The sequence below is a fragment of the Rhinatrema bivittatum genome, chromosome 2 (assembly GCF_901001135.1).
Source record: "Rhinatrema bivittatum chromosome 2, aRhiBiv1.1, whole genome shotgun sequence".
Lineage (NCBI taxonomy): Eukaryota > Metazoa > Chordata > Amphibia > Gymnophiona > Rhinatrematidae > Rhinatrema > Rhinatrema bivittatum.
The window spans coordinates 413,041,112-413,057,441 of NC_042616.1; positions in this window are offsets into that span (position 1 = coordinate 413,041,112).

A 16,330-nucleotide genomic window follows, 5' to 3' on the forward strand; every position below is an offset into this window, starting at 1 on the left:
TATACTATTTATATACCACTGTAAGAGGGGGCACTTTTAACTCAGAGTGGGGTTTAGTGGAGTGGAGTAGGTTGTTTTGGGGTTTTTTTTGGGGGGGGGGGGGGTTACATACACAGTAGGAGGTACAAACAGCACAGTATACATCACTGAAGATTTTCTGTCATCTCAGTTGATGAAAGATACAAGAGGAGTTGATTTGTACAATGCACGCTCTACCCTATCTTCAAACAAGCTAGGTTGAGAGTGCAAGAAGCTAGGAAGAGAGTGCATTGTACAAATCAACTCCCCTTGTACCTTTCATCAAAATCTTCAGTGATGTGTACTGTACTGTTCGGACCTCCTACTATGTATGTTGTTGCTGGGACTACCATACTCACAATAAGACCATTGCAGATTTTGCGGAACACTGCTGCACGGATATTAACTGGGACACAGAAATTTGAACATATAACACCAATAAACATGGATTTACACTGGTTACCAATTGAACAAATACAGTACAAAACACTAACAATTTTACATAAAGCAATACACGGCGATCACATAGAATAGTTAAATGCCTCCATAAGACTACATACACAGCAGCGCAACTTAAGATAGTCTAATAAAAGACTACCGGCAATTCCATCTTTTATCTTTAGCTAGACTAACATCAGTAAGAGAAAGAGCACTATCTCTCGCTGCACCCAGGATCTGGAACACCCTTTCTGTTGAGCTAAGACCAGAGACAAGATTGACAGACTTTAAGAAACTATTGAAAACTTGGCTATTTAAACGGGCCTTTAATAACAGCTGAGCAAGCTATGAATCATGTTTAGGCAATGCACAAAAGAAGAAGCAGGCGTAAATTTGCTCTTCAGGGTTCTTAAGAAATGCATTTTATGTATAAGAAAATGTAATTTTGGTTTTTTGTTTTTATGATGTATGTATATTTTATTTGGTTTTACTGTTATGAGATTGTAACCAATGTGAAGGTTAAGTCCATACACCGGTATAGAAAACTGTGATAAATAAAGAATTAAATAAATAAATACGCATCGTAAATACTTGTGCGCCCCAGCGCACACCGAGGTTCCCTGCTGCATAACTTAAACTTCTGCAATAGTTGACTTGCAAGTTATAAAATAAAAGGATCGAGCCATTTCTGAGGGGTTTAAGGGGTTGGGAGTAACATGGGGGAGTTTAGGCTATCAAACCAGAGGGGGTTGGAGGAACTAGCTGTTAACTGGGAGAACTGGTTGATGAACTGGTAAACCCAGGAATGAAATGGGGCGTGTGCCCCTTTTAAAATCCCCCAAGAAGCGGGATTTGCGTGCACAGTCGCAGGCCCACTTAAAATTTGGGGCACGTGTGCATGCAGCCAGGCTGTTTTGTAACCTGCACGCATATCCTCGCGCACATTATGAAACAGCCGTGTGCCTGGGCGCGGACCAACGAACATGTGGTCCCGCAAGCTGGTTTGAAAGTTACCGTCCCTTTCTCCAAACTTTTTTACTCAAGCAAGAATAAAATATCGCAACAATACATTTCTTTCTTTTGCTTATGAGGCAACTACAAAAACATTTTCTTCAATGTAGGGTTTTAGCGCCAAATTTGTACTTTGTGGTAGGGACTGAAGTAAACTTTAGCACTGAAATTTGACTTTAGGGGTCAGAGTTGAAGCCAAGCAGTTAGAATAAAAGGATATATTCATTTTACTATAGGAACAGCTACTATTTAAATAAAAAAAAAACAGCTCTCTCCCTCCTTGGTCCATGCTTCAGCTCTCCCTGCTGTGCATTCCTGCTTTCCAGGTGTGATGCCTGGAAGTGGCTCTGAGGAGGAGCAGCACAGCAGCGCCGGATTTACTGAGATGTAAGAAAAGTGAGAGCTTTTAAAACTTTTGAAGACGAATACTTCCTGAAGAATAAAAGGTAAATCAGAACAAAAAAGAGAGACAGACCTGCATGATTTTGTATATGCACTAGATCAACAAAATAATTTAAAAAATAATGAAGGACTAAAAAATTGAAGCAGGCTAGGAAAGGTCAGAGGTGCAAAGAGACAGCTTCCCAGGAACTGACAGTTAATTGCTGGCGGCACGCTTGGCACGCAGGGGAAGGATGGGCTTTCTCAAAGGGTCACAGCTCCTGCCTGCCAACTCATCCCAGACCGTAACAATCTGATTGGGGAGCCAGGAAGGACGCATTGGGGATATGGGGTGGGCTGCAGAGAAGGAAGCAGAATCATTCTCAAGAGCTTTTGAGCTGGCAACGCTGTGCTTGCCAGCCCCGTCTCTCCTGCAGTGGCATAGCCAGAAATGAAGTTTTGGAGGGGCCCAAGATTAGCATGGGTGGGCAATTGACATACAAGTCCGGGCCCTACTATTTGTACTCTTATCGATAAATAATGCCTTAGAGTGCATCTGACAATGGATTTCTAAGTAGTTTCATCATGAGCGATGCTTTAAAATATTTTAATTCCATTATTTCAAGCACTTACCAGCATTAAAAATACCTTATTCATCTATATTAATTTATTTTAAATGTATTGCAGTTTATAAATACACATCATGTAAAACGTAACAGAAGTTTAACAGAACCATCAGATCCAATTATGTAATTAAACAAAAATAAATGTATTCTTTTATGAATCCTCTTTCCAAAAATGCAGGGAATGTCCTAACTACAGTAAAACACCAATAATCATAATAATCATCATAAGAACTTAAGATTTGTAACAGGTGCAGAACAGAACTAGAACATGCAAAAAATATATATATATTCAAATGCTGATGCCAGCTCAAGTGATAACAAAACAAACTCCCTCCAATGCCAAACACTTTGTGAAGTAAAACAAATCCCTAGGAAAAAAAAAACATCTAGAACTTTCCCATGCCTTACCATAACAGGACTCAACATAACTCTCAGCACTCAAACAGCAGTAACTTTATCCAAAAAAAGGCAGCAAAGGCAAACATTACACCGAGCCCTAGAACACTATACACTACGTAGTGGACATACAGAACAAGCCAAACTGCTACAAATCCCTACAGAGAAACTACACACTAGCCAAAACACTGCACTTCTGTCTCACACACACATGCAACACAGTCAGAGCCACTGCCACTGACAGCTGTTCCCCTCTCCCAACAGAGGAACTGGTGATCTGGAGGTTAGGCCTTCTTTGTAGGGTTGGTTTTGTTTTAACTGTACCCAAGCCTGGGAACATGCCTCTATGACCATGGCCACGTAAAGGGACAGCATCCCCTGACCACCAATAAATAAATTGTTATTTTGAGCCCTGCTCACAGGAAGGGAAAAACCAGGCTAGGACAGCACGCCTGGTGGGGTCCCCGGCCACCAGCAGCAGCTGGAGCACTGGAGATCCACAGGAGGTGCACGGGGAGCCCATCTCACTGCTCCGCCTGCCTGCCTGCCACTCCAAGCTGCCAGTACAGAGGAGGCAGTCAGGTGGAAGGGTGGGGAGCAGCAGGACCTGGCCACTGGTCCTGCCAGGAGCTCGGATGTTCTGGGCTGGCTCCATCTTCCTGTGAACAAAGGTCAAAATAAGAGGTAGGAGGGTGGATATTTGGGGGAAAAGGAGCAAAGAGGCAGGAGAGCAGAGGCTGGAGGAGAGAGAATGGCGGGTTAGTAGCAGCAAGAGGTAGGAATAGGAAAGGAGACATTATATGGATGAAGAAGGTAGAGGGAATGGTAAATATGAGAATAATGGAAGGATAGGAGAGTTGAAAATGGAGTGGGGCATGGTAGGCAAAAGAGCTGAAAGATGTGAGAGACAAGCTAGAGAGGGCGATAAGAGATGAGGTGAAAGCCGAGGAGACCAGAGAGAAAGACGGACCTTGCATCCCTGGTGGTGGCGATGGGCCCGCCTGCCTGGGAATGCCGCCCCCGCCCACTCAAACCACCACTGAAGCTGCTCCGCCCAGTGTTGAATTGGTGCCTCTGGGGGGGGGGGGGGGGGTAAGGAGGTGTGTTAGGGCCAGCGAGCCCCCTGTTGCTTTTGTAAGGGACCGGAAGGTGTTATGTCGGGGGCCTCATATAATGCAAACTGCAGACATGCACTCTGAATTCTGGCCATTTTATTCCTGCTCAGCCTGAGTTGGATGGGAATAAAGACAGTGTGGGGACCACATCCATGACTTTTGCCCAGGGCTGCAGCATCACTGAGAAGGCCCTTGCCATTCTGTGATTATTCTCTTACAAGCTTCACCGTGACTATTGACCTTTATTATGTATTTCTGATTGCATTCCTGTGCCAGCTCTCCTTATTTTTTTATGCAGTTTGATACATTTATGATTTCTGTGCCTTTCTATTTCTTTGAGAGGTTACAATGGTTAACATTGATCTGCTGTAACATTGTGTCTTTCTATTCTATCTATTTGTGTCGCTGTCAGTGGAAACACTGATCTAGTATAACTTACTTTCAGCTTTTTTTTTTTTTATTTGAGGATTCTTTTCATTCAACAGAGCAAGAAAATGGAATTTTAAACAAATCAGAACATAAATCATGTACGACATTCAAAAACTTAGTACCGTAAGCTGAGTCTTTACAGCTAATCACGGATATGTGTAACATTTTAAAAAGCACAAAAAGGAAAACCCCAATGATCAATACAGCACGGACAGACTGTCGTCTTTTCATAGAATTCCCTTCACCCCTTTACCCACAAACTCCACCGTATCTGCCAGATTTCTCTCAGTCCTACCACCACGTATTCAACCCCATAATTCTCTTTTAGCTTTCAGCCTCACCCACATTCTTTTACACATCACAAACAATCCCATGGAATCATAGAAACATGGAAACATAGAAATGACGGCAGAAAAAGACCAATCAGCCCCTCCAGTCTGCCCAGCAAGCTCTCACACTTATTTTTTCTCATACTTAGCTGTTTAACCGACCACCAAGTTCAGGGCCCTTATTGGTAACTTTGTCAAACGCCTTCTGAAAATCAAAATACACTACATCTACCGGTTAACCTTTATCCACATGTTTATTAACCCTTCAAAAAATGAAGCAGATTTGTGAGGCAAGACTTGCCCTAGGTAAAGCCCTGCTGACTTTGTTCCATTAAACCATGTCTTTCTATATGTTCTGTGATTTTGATCTTGAGAATAGTTTCCACTATTTTTCCCGGCACTGAAGTCAGGCTCACTGAAATCTTTTTTTCATCTCCCTTTTTAATTTTATTATCTAGAAGGGGATTATGATCACAAGTTCTATTCGCCACTATATTGAAATCACCCCCATCCACTACTTGGTGATCTGGGAATTGAAGGAGCTTCGCTATCAATGTTGAAAAAAAGTTGTGGGAATAAACATTATGGCCATACACATTACATAATCCCATTCTGCAATTGAATAAAGAACCTAGCACTATAATATACCTGCCGTCTTTATCTATAACTGTCGCTCCATCTGAAAGGGAAGTTGTTTATGTATAAGAACAGCCACACCTCGCTGCCGCTCTTTAGCTTAGCATGTTCAACATCTGTCAAATGGGTCTCCTGTACTATGACAATATGAGAATTAAGTTTTTTAAACAAGGTGAACAATTTTTTTTACAGTTTATGGGGGAATGGATGCCATCACCATTCACTGTAACAAGATTAACCCCCACCATTTTGCTGCTGGATGAATAAAAAGCTCTTTGCAGCACACCGAGGCAGGCCACACCATATAAGTGTCAGGTCTCGGGTGCTCCCATCCCCAAAGCACCCGACAGCCATATGCCAAGCTCCCGTCTCAGAAGAATGAATTCAGGGATTTCTTTTCCCACACATTATGCACTGCAATAGTGACGCCATTCTACACAGCAACATACATAATATCCCATTACTACACACACACACCATACATATACACACATCCACACTAGAAAACCCCCCAAAAAGAACTCCACCCATGCTCCCCAAGGGACACACACACCACCCCTGTTGTATCCTTACAGTGGTATACCCCAGCATCCCCCCCCCCCCCTCCACATACACACTGATCATTCAACCTTTACATGCAACCCTGTAATCTCTTACTTTCAAGTGATGAGTTTACAGTGTTAATATGATAGAATCAAATTTAGGAATATATAAAAACCCATTAAAATGACTAACAGCATGAGGATAACATTCATGAAACATACTTGTGTGGGAAATACCAAAAACCCAAAAAACAGAGCAGAAATAGCGTACAGCAATTAGCTGATTATGCAGAATAAATGCAGAAGCCTACAACACTGAAAGGCCACGACTGTCCACGCAGTCCCGGAACTGAAGCAAGGAGCAGACCCCTTATGTCGGGTAACTTACCACTAGCTAGCACAACGCCAGCCCCCTTGCATTATAAGCACTGCAGAAACCACACCAACTTCATTGTCCAGAACACTGCGTCAGATCCCAGCCCCACAGCATGGCCTTCATCAAGAACCGCACTAACTGACAGAGTCACCGCTGCAGGAATCAAAGCCACAAAAGCCTTGGCCTCCTCCACTGTGGTGAAAAACTTGACAGTTCCTGCATGCGGAGCTTCGCTGTGTAAGGCAGAACGAACTGAATGTCTCCTGGATGTAGCTCGTTACAAATCAGCTCCACTGTGCCACCCCATGCGCAGAGTAATCTTGAAACAGAAGGAGGCCTGTGGCCTTGGTATTCCAACCATCGGTGCTTGTGGTAAGCTATCAGGATTTCCATTTTGTGGGGCCCATTCAGGATTCTCGCCACGACCAGCCGCACTCTTACCATTTTGTTCACTTGCAGCGCCTGTTCTATGCCCTCTCTCACAGCAATAGTGCACCATCCACCACCCGCCGTCAGGCCTAACTCCCGAGGGCAACCAGACTTCAATGACTTTTATCAGCTCCTCTCCTTTCACCGATTCAGGCAGCCCTAGGATCCGCAAGTTATTTCGCCGGGACCTGTTTTCTCGGTCGTCCAGCCTTTCAAACAACTGCGCATTGCGAGTTTGTAGCTCAGCTATATGGGCTTTTGCTTCCGCCACCTTATCCTCTCGCAAGGAGATTTGGTTTTCTGCCATTTCAGTTCTCTCTGTGTGGTCGTCTGACTTTTCCCTTATCACCTCCATTCCGGTTTGCAGCTTGATTAATCTTTTGTCCAGTGCTGATGAGACACTATTAGTTACACGCTGCACAGTGTCATCTGGAATCGTTAGAGCGGCCCGGTCTTTATCCTCCGAAGCTGCCATTATCAAGTCTCGGGCCTTAGCTTTGTCTCACGTGCTCCTGGCCGGCTTGCTGCTCATTACTCCTTCAGGTCTCTCTGCTATGGTTCCGGAAGGAGCGCAGCACATTTAAAAAGTACAAGCCTCTGTGAAAAACGCCTGAATGCAGGCATTTACCACATGTTTTTTTTATTGATTCATGGGGGATGCTGCAGGAGCTTTATTCACCTGCGTCCCCTCAGTACTCTGCCATGACTGCAAGCCCCCACTTTCAGTTTTCTAATTGGAAAAGATGATGATGAAGATTATGCCTACTGCACAGCCCAAACATTTTTGTATGACAGCTGACAATATCAAGAAAACCATGTCAACTTTCTGTGTAAGCCTGAGAAAAATATGTCAGTCTGCCACTATGCATCAGCTTATACAACTATAGAATTTGGTGGAATGGAGCCTATAGCTGGTGATGGGAAGTGAGTCTGAGGTCAATGTTCAATGCCATTTAGCCAGATAAGTGATGCTGCTTGAATATTCAGCTGCTTTTAGCAGGTATAAAGTTATCTGGATAAACTTATCTGCCTAACTTTTAGATCGTAAGGGATATTTAGCGCACACCTGTGCCACTGAATATCCCAGCTAGCAGGCCGATACAGAATTGTGCGCTTAGCCAAGCGCACCGTTTAGCACCTGTTTGGCAGCGTGTTTTTGATGCACTATTATTACCCCTTATACTGTAAGGGGTAATAGTGTGTGGAAAACGCGTGGCCAAACCCCCCCCCCCCCCCGAAACTAATAGCGCTCATCACATGCAAATCACCCGAAATACAGAAAGTAAAATGAACGGCCAAGCTGCACATTTTACTCTCAGAAATTAACGTCTGCCCAAGGCAGGAGTTAATTTCAGACGGCAGCGGGCAAGTGTACAGAAAAGCAGAAAAAACTGCTTTTGTGTTCACTCTCTGACTTAATATCATAGCGATATTATGTCGGAGGCCCCAAAAACTTAAAAAAAAAAAAACTTCTTTAAAAAAAAAAAAAATCTGCCCGCAGCCCATGGGTTGGAAAACAGATGCTGAATTTTGCCGGCATCCGTTTTCCGAACCCGTGGCTGTCAACGGGTTCCACAACCGACGCAGGTAAAATTAAGCATCGGTTGTCAGACCTGCTGACAGCCGTCGCTTCCGCTAATAAGGAGGCGCTAGGGGCGCGCTAGTGTCCCTAACGCCTCTTATAAGCGCCGGCACTAATTTAAATACTGTATCGCACGCCCAGGAGAGGTGCCTGGTCATGCGTCGGGAGTGCGGGTGCTCACCTCGGAGCGCCGGCTCTCCCGCAGTTTTTGTTTTTAATCGGCCTGTAAGTTAGCCAAAAATATTTATCTTGCTATCTCAGCTGGGTAGTGGCTGAATATCTACCTCTCTGTGTCCTAGCAGCTGTCCCTTCCCCCATCATGCCTAGTAGTTCAAAGGCACATCAACCTGGCACAATTCAGCAGCCCTAGAGTCACTTCAGCATTTAATTATCAAATACAAAAATTAAAAAAAAAAAAAAACCTGATGAGGGGATTTTCCACCTTTAAGAAACCACAGAATCAATATAGCCAGAAAAAATGTAATTTATAGCCAGAATAGAGCACCAGAAACTCAACTAGGATAAGAAAATGGTAATGAGTTATCTTTTATTCATAGCATTAGATTTTAAGAAAAGAAAATATAACATGCACAAAGATTAATAAAGAGTCAGCCCCTCCAGAAAACATACACCCATGAAGAAAATAATTTAGAAAGAAACCCTAACAGACTATCATTAAATAATTCACTCTCTTCCCTGCAGGTAATAAGAGAATTCCAGCCTGAAAAAAGCTTGCAGCTTCTGCTAATATAGATGGAGTATGTGCAACAGTGAATCTGGCATCCATCAGCGTAAGTGAGGATTGCTGCTGTCGTATTTGTTAAAAGAGAGAACAATACATTTCTGGCTCTAATATGAGAGAGAGACTTCTGGACTCAAAATCTGGGAGGAGAAAGATGTGAAGAGGGGGAGGGGGAAAGATGAAAAGGTAATGGGAATTCAGGAACATAAAAACAAGAGCCTTCCGGAGACTTGCGCTGCAGAGATGAAGGTAGACCTTGTACTACGAGGCGCCCTACACAGCCCCCCATGGGCTGGTCACAGATCAGGACGGAGGCACGCCCTGAAAGGTAGAGTAACAAGGAACTTGGAAGGAGGACCAGGAGCAGGAGATGAGGAGGACATCAGGACCAGGACTGAAACACGGAACATCCGGTACTACTGGACTGGGAACATCAGGGCTTCTGGACAAGGAACATCAGGACTCCTGGACGAGGGACATCAGGACTTGGATGAGGAAAATCAGGACTCCTGGACGAAGAACAGTAGGATTCCTGGACAAGGAACATTAGGACTTGGAACATACAATGTGGGAGCTCTGACGAGTGACAAGACCAGGAACATCAGATGGAGAAGAACAGGAACAAGAAGAACATGGAACAGGAAGCCATCTGGACAGTAGCAGACCATGGAAGACCTTGACCAGAGAAGAGGAGACATGGACAACCATGGAATCTGATTCGAAGGCCCCGAGGAACTGAAGCAGAGCCCTTTTATAGGGCTGGACCAGGGAACACGGTGATGACGTCATCTGGTGGGGCTGCAGGCATTTCCCGCCACTGGCCCTTTAAATATAAAGAGGAGGCGAGCGCCCACGCCTAGAGGGAGTCTGGGGGAAGGCTGCATTGGTGGTGTCCCTGCTGCGATGGAGCAAGGTCGTAGACAGTTACCATGCCGCGTGGGAGGTCCTGGCGGCGGCGTTCAGACCGTGAAAGTGAAGGCAAGGCCCCGGATATGGTGGCGTTGGGCTGGTAAGAGGAGGACCTGTCCACGGGATGGGGTCTGCGGGCAGGTTCGTAACACCTGTTATGTGCAGGACCCCAGTGGCAGGCAGAACTCCAGAGTATCAATGCCTGAATGAGACGATGGTGAAGGGAAGACGATTTTAGATTTGTTAGGAACTGGGCATCATTTTGGGAAAGGGGAGACCCTTTCTGAAAGGATGGGTTCCACCTTAACCAGAATGGAACAAGGCTGATGGCACTAACTTTTAAAAAGAGATAGCACAGCTTTTAAACTAGATAGGGAAAAGACAGTCACTCAGAAGCGCATTATTGGGTATGATGTATCTTTGAAGGATACTAAGAGAACAGGGAATCTAGGGCATCCCAGTAGAGAGGCTGTAATAAATGCCATAGTGGACCAGATATCTTTAAGTAAAGTGCAGAAAGATTCCAAATTACCCCTGTCAACTGATGAGCAGGTTGTTAATACAAACAAAAAAAATACTTTGAAACGTCTGTATATAAATGCGAGAAGTCTAAAAAATAAAATGGGAGAATTAGATTTTTTATTTATTTATTTATTTATTTATCTAACAGTTTTTTTATACCGACCTTCATAGTAAATTTACCATATCAGATCGGTTTACAATTTAACAAGGGAAAAACTAGAGTAACAGATTCACGTAAACGAAAGATAACAATAAGTAGGAATAAGTCAAAGTTACAATCAACAGGGGGAGAGAACTTGGAAGCTTGTAACAAGCTGGAAAGAAGATAGGCCGGTAAAAAATTTTACCATAGAGTGTACAAGTTAAAAACTTAAGGACGGTGCTTTAACCTGAATGTCTCAGAGTCCATTTATTTTTTCTTTGAGAAACGGAGTGCCAGACCGGGTAGGAATGAAGGCCAACTAGTGATTGTCTGGTGGTTCAGGGAAGGCTTGTTGAAAGAGCCAGGTTTTAAGACTTTTTCTGAAAGATAAAAGGCATGGCTCCAGTCTGAGGTTTGATGGGATACTGTTCCAGATCGATGGGCCTGCTATCGAAAAGGCTCTGTCTTTGGTTATAGCGAGGCGTGTGGCTTTAGTAGGGGGAACATTAAGAGTGCCTTTGTAAATGTCTCTAGTTGGTCTGATAGAAGAGTAGAGTTTGAAAGGTATTTCCAGGTCAAGTTGAAGTTGATGATGGATGGTTTTATGGATTAAGGTAATCGATTTGTATAGAATTCTGTAATTTACTGGTAACCAGTGTAGTTTCCTGAGAATTGGTGATATGTGATCGTAGCGGCTGGTACTGGTTAACAATCTTGCTGCCGCATTTTGAATCATCTGCAGAGGTTTAGTAGAGGATTTGGGAAGTCCTAGAAGTGCGCTGCAGTAGTCTATTTTGGCGAACAGTAGCGCTTGGAGGACTGTCCTGAAGTCGTGGAAGAATAAGAGAGGTTTGAGTCGTTTTAGAACCTGTAATCTGTAAAAGCAGTCTTTCGTTGTAGTATTGACCATTTTCCTTAGGTTTAGTCGGTTATCTAGAATCACCCCAAGATCTCTAACCTGCTTACATGTGATGTGAGAGTCGAGTGGTGTAGGTTGGTGGATATTGTTGTCATTTGAGGAGATGAGGAGAAGCTCTGTCTTAGAAGCGTTAAGGACCAAGTTTAAACTGTTGAGTAGATTGGTGATGGAAAGTAGGCAGTTATTCCAATGGGTGAGCGCTTTTGAGATTGATTCTGTTATGGGGAAGAGATGTATAGCATTGGATGAAGAGGTAGATATAACTGGCATCTGAGACCTGGTGGAAAGAGGATAACCATTGGGACACTGTGATACCAGGGTACAAATATATAGAAATTATAAGATGGTGGAGGAGTGGCACTCTAATTTAGAGAGCATTGAGTCAAACAGGATAGAAGTTCTGCAGGAAACAAAATACAATGTTGAATCTTTATGGATAGAAATTCCAGGTGAAAAGGGAAATAAAATAGCAGTGGGAGTGTATTACCACCCACCTGGCCAGAATGAACTGACAGACAATGAAATGCTAAAAGAAATTAAGGAACCTTAACAAAATCAGCAGCACAGTAATAATGGGTGATTTCAGTATTGACTGGGGTGAATGTAACATCAGGACATGCTCTTGGATGAAATAAATGTCTGCTTCATGGAGCAGCTGGTACACTAACAAGAGGGGAAATTATTTTAGACCTAGTCCTTAGTGGAACACAGGATTTGGTGCGAGAGATAACAGTGTTGGAATCACTTAGCAATAGTGATTACAACATTATAAAATGTTACTTAATAACTGGAGGGAGGACATCTTGAGAACAACGTAAGGCAAGTACAATCCCAAATGAAATGGTTGTAATAATACCTTGTTCTTTTAGAAATTAAAGTGTAACCAAAGAAACTTTGGCCTGCAAATGCAGAAATGATACATTGTCAGAGGAGTTCCTGAGGCAGCTTTGGAAGCGAAATGTGGACATATCTTGAATACAAGTGAATTCATGACCTATGATTAAAGATGATCCCAATAGTGGCTTAACAAAGAGCAGAGATGCCCAAAGAGACCGCGGGATGTTATGAAGGTCAATGAATCACTTGTATAAATACTGTATGGTGTGATTCGGTACCGACTATTTATTCTTTGAAATAATTTAAGAGAAGTCGACGTACAACTACAATTCTAGTGTGATCTTCGATTTGGAAATAAGTAAGAGTAATTTTACAATTTAGAGAGATACCCAAGCCAGAAATGATATTCAAAGGTGATGATTAGGAACTGAAACAAACCTCAGTGAACCTGGAAGATGTACTAGGGCAAAATCACCCCGATCCGCTCGGGTATATCTCCAAATATTTTCACCCAAACTTGATTCCTTGCAACTCATACGTTCCGTCCAACAAGGATCCTCGTTTCACCCCCTCAGCGGGGCTTCTTCAGGGACTCATCAATATAACAAGTACCAACTTCCCACCTATTCCCAAGAAAAATAAAATTATATACCTAAACCACAAACCATCAAACTATTCACCAACGACTATAAACTAACCTTCAAATATCTCTGTTCCTCAAACCCAATATCAAGTTTCCGCTCTGAGTTTTCAAAAAATGTTTATTCAGGTTCAAAGAGCTTATTGCCAGTTTATAATCCGAATCTCTAAAAATCAAAATAAGCAAATCATAATCTAGAACAAGCAGCTAACGTCAATATAAGAACAAAACTTATTAAATTCAACAACACAACCGAACTACGTCCCTTTCCTTTGCAGAGTATTCACCTCTCCACCGGAACCAACAGGTATCACATGTCAAAAGAGCGTGATATGTATGGTTACAGTGTCATGATGATGTTTTCAGATGTTTGTATTTAATAGTATGAATGTGAGTTGAGTGGGTGAGCGTTAGTCAGTTTTAATATTGTCTAGTAAGTAATGTGATTTTACTGTGTGTAATATCAATAAAATTATTGCATGAATATATTATATTATATACACAAATTATTCTCTTGGACAGTTGCGGCCAGACCCGGTAGGACCCAGGAGGTGGGAGACTCCACCGAGTCCATGGCCTTGGCAACCTGTTGCGCCTGGAGGTAGACCCTTGTTCTGGAGCAGGGAGGGTAGGCTCCCTGGTCGGACCCAGGAAGCGCCTGCCACCAGGAGGCAGAGCACAGGAGGAGACAGAGGCTAGCTGGAGCTTCACCACTGGAAGCCCTTGGTCCCCTCGGGTGGACCCCTTGGGGACCCGGGCCGCTTGGACTTAGGTGGGCCTCACAGGGTCTCCCAGAAAGGAAGATCAGTGGTGTGCCCACCAGGATCAAGGGTGCGCAGTCGACGTCAAGGCTGGGGGTCCGAGGGACCAGAGAAGGCCAGAACAGTGTCTGAGATGACAAGGCTAGGATCAAGGCCAGAATCAAGGAAGCAAAGTCAGTAGTAGCAGAGGTCAAGTTCCAAAGATCAGTCCGAGAGTAGTCAGCCAAAGCAAAGGTCAAGTTCCAAAGGTCAGTCCGATAGTATTCAGCCAAAGCAGAGGTCAGGTTCCAGAGGTCAGATGTTGTCGAGTAGACAGACAGGGGTCAGATTCCAGGCAGCGTAGTCACAAACAGGCAGAGGTCAGAATCTGGGCGGCGATCAACGTAGTCAAGAACAGGCAAAGGTCAGTATCAGAGAGTCAGTCCAAGAGGTACTACCTGGGGGAACGTAGGAACAGACGGAGGCTGGAACAGGAGTACGCTGGAACAGGAGGATGTTGGAACATAAGGACACTGGAACAGGACTGGAACAAGACTGGAACAAGCGATGAGACACGGAGGCAAATTAGTACACACATGGTGTTGACCCGATTGCCAAGTCCAGGAAGTGCAGGCAGGCACTTCCTCTTGTACTGTGTTCAATAAGGGCACGCTGCGGAGCTAGGACCCGCCCCTGGCACTTTAAGGGATGGGGCAGTCCGCGCATGCGTGCCAAGAGGCAGAGCCAATGCCACGGAGGTCGCCCAGCCATACCTTGAGGCCTGGTGCGCTGAGGAAGCCCAGCGACTGCTGCCGCGGGACGCCGAGGCCTGGAGGAGCTTGCGGCTGCTGCTGGGCAGGCCGACCTGGAACCTGCAGAGGAGTTGGAGAGGTGAGCAAGCCCATGCGCGGGCCAAGCGCGGACGGGGCACGTAACAGCCAGGCTGCTATACACTCCTATATACAAACAACATGCTAGCAGAATACCTCACTTCGGTCACATATGCAGAACATAGACAGACTCTAACTGAATAAAGAGACCATAAAATAGAAATATGCAAAACAAAAGTGAACTGGAAACCACAATATGCCAGACTGTGTATACAGTGCAACAATGAAAAAACACCGTTGAAAAAACACTAAACTTAGCCATCATGTATATTGACATAATCAAACAATTACTTAACCAAATGGAATTAGTAATAAACATTGAGAAAACTGAATTCCTTCACCTACAAAGAAAGAATATAAACATAATTCAAACACCAATAATACTCAAAAGCAATCAAAAAATCGATTTAGCCGAGAAAGTGCGCGACCTCGGCGTGATAATAGACACAGAACTAAACCTCAAACAGCACATATCACTAAAAGTTAAAGAAGGGTATGCCAAACTAATGGTACTAAGTAAACTAAAACCAATGCTGATATTATCAAATTTTCGCACAGTACTTCAAGCACTAATATTTGCGAGCACCGATTACTGCAATGCACTGTTTCTAGGATTACCTTATACTTCGAAAAGACCACTGCAAATATTGCAAAACTCTGCAGCTAGAATTCTCACAGGCAAAACTAAAACGGATCACATCACAGACACACTAGCGGAATTACATTGGCTACCAATAGAGCAAAGAGTTCAATTCAAAGCACTGTGCACCATACACAAACTGATCCATGACGAAAAAGCAGAATGGCTGAACACAGCACTATGAGTACAGGTACCACATAGAAATTTAAGATCAGCAAACAAAGCTCTCTTAACTATTCCGTCACTAAAAATGGCAAGACTAGGCTGGATGGCTCCACCTGCGGTCTTCTTTCCAACTCTCTTTGGTCATGGGAGGGATGGGCTCCATCAGCGGCTCTCTCTCCTCCTCTCTTTGGCCACATGCGGAATGGATTCCACCAGTGACCCTCTCTCCTCCTCTCTTCGGCTGCAGGCAAGATGGGCTCCACCTACAGCCCTCTCTCCTTCCTCTCTTCAGCTGGCATAGGGGGGTCACACTGGAGGTTAAGGTGCCCCCTAAGGGTCAGCACTGAAAGCGACCACTAGTTTGCCTAGTGGAAGCCCTACTCATAATCCATCTATTCACCCATGAGATCAGAATTATTTAAACTCAGGAAATCAATGACAAAAAAAAATGCAAAAATTCCTGCTCCAGCTTGGAATAATTTCAGTGGACAGAACCAGCCAGTATGGCATATCCTTAACCTGGCCTCTGGTGCTGGATCAATGCACAAGAACATGCAGGAAATGAGGGAAAAGTGAAAAACGGAATGATACAGAAGGATTCTCTCCCACCTCCACCAAGAAATTATTATTAAAATTAATTAGAAACTAATACAGCCACATCCGCTGAGAGAGACATTACTGCCACTCCGGCACTGCTGCCCAGTCCAGCTTACAAATGCATCATCTAAATTTATGACCAGCTTTTTTTTTTTTTTCTTTCCCACGTTAGCTCATGAATTCTGATTGCTTTTAAATCCAAGGAAGCGCATTGCCTCGTGTCATCTCTCGTAGAATGGTGGAGGCCCTAACCAAATTGTTCCAAGAGCCAAGGTAAAG